Source organism: Hakea prostrata, chromosome 11 (assembly GCF_041222555.1).
Source record: "Hakea prostrata isolate BN-2017 chromosome 11, UWA_Hpros_2, whole genome shotgun sequence".
Classification (NCBI taxonomy): Eukaryota; Viridiplantae; Streptophyta; class Magnoliopsida; order Proteales; family Proteaceae; genus Hakea; species Hakea prostrata.
Window position 1 is genome coordinate 23,108,200 of NC_142610.1, and position 6,194 is coordinate 23,114,393.

General features: G+C 35.1%; 1 pseudogene; it reads right to left on the bottom strand.

The window, feature by feature from the left end:
* Positions 1–1,865: 1,865 nt before the first annotated feature.
* Positions 1,866–3,026, bottom strand: LOC149001000 (stearoyl-[acyl-carrier-protein] 9-desaturase 6, chloroplastic pseudogene; annotated as a pseudogene).
* Between the last annotated feature and the right edge of the window lie 3,168 nt (positions 3,027–6,194).

Genomic DNA, 6,194 nt, shown 5'->3' on the forward strand with positions numbered 1-6,194 from the left:
CTTTAAAAGACATTCCAAAATTGTCAAGCAAGCTCATTGAAGGAAAGCTTGGAGTGATTGAAAGCTATTGGTATTTCATTAGTGGTGCATCTCTTATTTTGAGCATTAATTCATCATTGCATCACACTCACACAAGGAGTAAAGTGTTTGTTGTTCAATTCTAGTCTAGGTTGATTAAAATTGATAGAGGGTGTTCTTGCCCTATTTAGAACAAAGATTGTTAGAAGGTGCTATTGGCCCTATTTAGAACAAAGATTATAAAGAATGCTCTTGCCCTATCTATAACAAAGATTGTAAGAGTTTGATCTCTATCCGTTGTATTGAAAAAGAATCACTAGTGGAATACTCTCTTGAAACCAAGAGAAGAGTGGACTTAAACTTGCAAAATCAAACCACTATAAAATATTTATTGTGGTTGATTGCACTATCTTATTAGATTGAAATTTACAATTTATATTGTCTTTGCAATTAAACCGAAAAATTAGGCCAATCTACTATCTACTAGTTACAACCTATTCACCCCCTCTAGGCAGTCTTAACATATACATACATATATATACACTAATTAGAAAATGCACGTCGCCGTTTATGTTGTTTTAGGAAATCCTACAGGAGGAGCTGACTTACAAGTTGATTATTGTTATGTAAGTCTTTTTTCTTTCTTTGGTCTTTGACTTTTAGTAGAGAGAGAGAGAGAGAGAGTACCAAGGATGAAAATTAATATTATAATTATTCTAATATAACTTTCAACCCTAACGAATGGGATCATTCGGTTTTTTATCTTCTCTATCTATAGTGACTAAAGTTTCTCATCATCATTCTCTATCTCCATTGAAACCCTACCACTTATCATTACGAAAGGGATCATTGTTCTTCATCTTCTCTATCTCCGATTACTATGATAAAACGCATGCAAATATTGTTTCTGCTTCTAGTTGGAAGAACGAGATCAATTAAAAATACAAACACCCAGAAACTAATACCAACACCTTAAATAACCCTTGATCTATTTATGACTAATGTTTAATCAATTAATTTTAATAAGAAATAGGGTCATAAATCATACCATTATCTAAAAGTACGTACTTTCAAAAATGGTAAATCTTTCGTTAGACAAAATGATCCTATTTTCTATCTATAAAGGCTACCCACAAAGCTATTAAAAATAAAAAATTTAATTTTCTTGTAAGGGCAAAATTGTCCATTTACTTTCATTTGTGGCAAATCTTTAATTAGACAAAATGATCCTATTTTTTATTTAGAAAAAAAAACGAAGAAGAAGAAAATCTCTACCCTTTTGCCCTTACCTATATTGTTCCACCTGAAATGGAAAAGGCAAGGGGTTGATACCGTTCTTCAGTAATACTAATATCCAATAACTAACCCACAAGAGTTTGCTTAGTTGGAAAATGAACAACGCCTCCATGTAAAAGATCAAAGCTCGGATTCCTCTTGGGGCTAAGGGCAAAACCTCACTTTATATTTAAATTATAGATAAGAACTACCTCTTAGGGAACAATCACGATGCACATAAGCTGCCTCAAGCAAATCTCAATTTTCAAAAAAGCCCAATAATAAAAAATGTCTGCCTAAAAGAAACAAGAGAAAAAGACTATGGAAGGATTAACCCCATTCTTTTTTTCTTTTTTCAACTAAAAGAAATTTTATATTAAGCTATTCATATTAATATTTTTGGAGGGTAGAAAAGAGTTGTTCAAATGCAGGATCCATCCCTTTTGTACATCTTTAGAAACTCCGGATCATGCCTTCTTTACATCTTGAGACTCCTAAATGCAATTTAGTCACACACTTCTTTATATCTCTCTCTCTCTCTCATAGAAATTTGTGGTGTATCTCCATGCATCTTACAAAGTAACCTCCTTGTTGAAAATCCAGTTGATCCCCACACTCCGTGGTGGAATCTTCTTGGCCCTCTGATCAAGTCGTTCTTGTAGCTTCCGAAGCCTGGGTGCCAACCCACACACGAAATCCTGCGCTTGTTGAGCAGAGCTGCTCAAACCTTCCAGCTTCTCAAGCTTCCATCTCCCAACCAAGAATTCCAATATATCTGCATAGTCCTCGGCCGTGTAGACACCGAGTCTCTGTGCGACAGCAGAGAAGTGATGAAACAGATGTGGATCCTGACCATCATACATCAAATGTGCAGGCATGGTGATGTTCTTATGCATCATATTAGAGATGGCAAGCATGGTATCACTGGGGTCCACTTCTAGAAGCTTCTCCACAATCTTGCTATAAGCATTCTCATGTCGCTTCTCGTCTGATGCTATAGTCCCACATATACGTGCAAGAGCAATGTCTCCGTGCTCCTTCGCCAATCGTGCAGTGTTGCCGTGCGATACGAATGTTGCTCTCTCTTGGAATGACGTGTACACGAATCCCAAGTAAGGGTTGTTCCCCAGTCCAGTGTCCATTCCTGCACCGATGAGGTACTGGATCGTACGCTCCACCGCTGGCATGTTTACGCGGCCGGACAGGTAAAGGTAGGTCTTGAGAAGATCACCATGCCGGTTCTCTTCAGCGGTCCAACACCTGTTCCAAACAGACCAAGGGTCAGCACTCGCCCCGGTCTCATCCGAAACCCCATCGAACCGGTTCAGCATGCACATGTACGTAGGAAGAGCTTCTTCAGTGATCATATCACCAACCAGCACCACCAAGTAATCTTCCGGCAACCCAGAGGTTTGCTCGCGTATGGTCCGTACTTGGTCCATGAATGAATCCGACGGTTGGGATGAGTCAGGCAGGAAATCTTGTGGCTGCCATGATTGCTCTACTGGTTTTAACAAAGGGAGAATGGTTTCAGTTGCCCACATATCAAGAGATTTGAACACCTCCACCTTCTCCGGTGGCATGGAGTGTGTCACTGGCGGCGCCACTGCGGAGATCGGCTCTCGTCGGAGTTTGGTTTTAGCTGCCGCTGGAGCTCTTACATGTAACAGATTCCGGCCATTTCCAAAGATAGAGAATTGCTGTGAAATGCATATGGCTTGTGCTTGCTGCATTTTTTTTCCTTCTGGAAAGCTCGTCAGTGCTTAGCTTCTTTGAACGTGGATGTTCGCTCTCTATATTTATAAGGTTCTATCACAGAGAGAGAGAAAGAGGAGAGGGGTAGGCAAGTATCTCTACTATCTTTGGTAAAGTTTACAAGGAAGAAAAAGAAGAAATTTTCAGCTATTTGAGCTTCAGCCGCAAAGATAGAAAAAATCACTTCCCCTTCCATTTATAAGACTTGCTTTTTCCTTGACTTGTAACCTTCATGGCTTCCTGGGTTCCACCATTTCTCTTTCTAAAATCTGCTGCTCATCACTGATGAATTAAGGAAAATGTATTCATTTAAATGTTCATGTGGCATGGGTCACATAAATTTCGTGGGTCACATAAATTGCGTGGGGTCAGTATTTTTTTTATTAAAAATACGTTATTGGAAATTGCAAATTCTTTAAATGAAGTAGGTAGGAAAATTAAAATATTACAATAATTATAAGAACAACGTCTTGTCCTAACTACTAATTCTTTAATATGAATATGTATCAACAAGTATCACATTGTATCGTGAAATACTTTAAATCTTACTTATCTTTCCTCACCATTACTTAGAAAAATTAAAATAATTTTCAATAAATAGATTATTAATTATACTAAAAATTATGGAATCTCATTAGTTATATTTCATAAAACACTGATTAATTAACAGTCTCCTATTGTTTTTTCCTTGAGTCTTCCGTCCCCAGCTCATTGTATTAGAAGTTCATTGTTACCCTCTTATACTTGAGGACCCACAAATTTTAACACCACAAAAACACTACACTTGTCACAGTCCTAATTTATTTTATGTAAAAAAAAAATTGATCATTGAGAATAAAAGCTCATACAAACAATAACGCTGTCTTACATACTTTCAGAAGCTAAGAATTAGATAAAGTTCACTCAATCAGGAGCTCAATCGACAGACCTCCCTAGACAAAAAACCTGCAACACAATTTGCACACCTTGATGCAGAAGATTATTGAAGAATCAAGTGATTGTTTCAAATCTTAAATATCTTTATAAATGGAAACGATCTTAATAGGAAGATTAGACCTAAAATTCAGATGGTTAACGAAAAAAAAAATGAAGTAAGATCCAACCCATTAGATCAAGTGTTTGGATTGATATTTGTGTGTGCCCTTTCAATGATAGTGTCTTTAAGCATCCGATCATTGAGGTCGTTGGATTGACATTTGTGTACATGTACCCTCTCATTGATAGTGTTTGTAATCCAGCCCGGTAAATGCTACAATGGGATATGTAGACTATAATGAACTGCCTAACTATATGTGTAATTGTCTTTAACTAAATATATATAAGTATTTTTATTATAAAAAAAATTTTTAAAAAAAAAATCTGATCATTGAGATGGTTGGAACAGTTGGGGAAACCTTAGGTTTAATCAAACTCTAAACCCTTACCTACCAAAATTGAATACACTAATATAATAATTGAATAAAAGTTAAATATCTTGTACCTCAATTTTGTTATTTAATATCATTCATTTCAACTACTTCCATAATGGTAAGATCAATAAATACTCCCAACTAAAATTATTAAAGACTTTCAAGTAATGAACATTGTTAGTTAAGTCTGAAACCCAAGTACGTACGACATTTCTCTACTTTAAAAGAGCTCAATTTTTTTAAAATAAAGGGTAGTTGCCTTCTTGGAATTATTCAATTTGAAATAAATTTTGTTAGATATTAATTACACTAAAAACAAGAAATTTTTTTTTTGGTAATAAAATAAGGAAACTTACTGTACATTAATTTCTTATAACATTGGTTAATTAACATATTTTTATATTGTCTATTCCTCGAGTTCTTTGTCGTTAGCTCCTTGTATTAAAATTTCTTTGTTGTTTATTTTCTGGAACCACAGATTTTAGTACGACAAAATTAATAGACTTGCCAGAGTCATAATTTACAATATGAAAGAAGTACGAATTTTTCCCATAAAAGAAGAAGAAGAGGAAGTAAAATCCACTCCATTAGATCAAAAGGACGTTGGATTTGTTGAAGTATTCAAGTCATATTCAAGTATGGTTTAGGTATTTGAGTTATACTCAACATATGTTTTAATATAGGTCATCGGATTAGTTACGATCCAACGGTATAATGGATCACGGTGTAATGGGTCATTGTGGGAGAGTCTAACTTACTGTAGAACTTAGTGTTGTTCTATAAATACTAGTTGAAAGCAACGATCTGGGTATTCCAAATTAGATACTTAGGGTGTAATGCTTTAAGTAACATTCTACTTAAATCCTAAACCCTAACAGGATTAACGTGTATGTGCTAACTCATCAGAGTGTCCGATAAGTATCCGATGATTGAGGTGGTTGGAACATGCGTATAAATATACGTTGGGAGTTGTGTTAGGGCCTGTTTGGTTACATGAATCCAGAAATTTGAAATCTTTGGATTCATGAATCTAAGAATTATACCCATTTGGTTGTAAAAATCTCTAGATTCATGAATTCTATAGATTCACCTTTTTACACTAAAAACGTGAATCTGTAGATTTATGGGTAAGGGGTGAAATCCAGAGATTTCAAAAAAGCTATATATTTGCACATTCACAAAAATCACGTCGATCAAATAATTTTTTAGGATGAATCCACAGATTTCATTCCATAACCAAAGACTTAATTTTATAAATTATGATTCCATAGATTTGAAGTCCATAGATTTAAAATCTCTAGATATTTGAAATCTCCAGACTCATGTAACCAAACTGGCCCTTAGGCAGTCTAGAATCAGATGTGTTAGTAGACACTTATGAGTCTAAATTCTCTATCTATATGGTTAGATTTATGACATGTGTCTAACTTAAAAATAAAAGTTTAGAGGATAGAGGATCTAGACACGACACCTAATCGAATCAAAGTCATTGAAAATCTATTCTCTTTATGGATAGAGGATTTAGACACGACACCTAATCGACCAAATGTCTCTAATTGAAGGAGCAATTGTCTTTTAGGAAATTAAGGCAATCCATTTTGTTATTCAATTATTGCATTATGTGATGAATGTAGGATGACGACATCTCATCAATGTGATCATACTTTACACCATTTCTATCCATAAGTTACAAGTCCTTTCATGGAGATCAAATTTTGTAAACAATTCAAATACGAA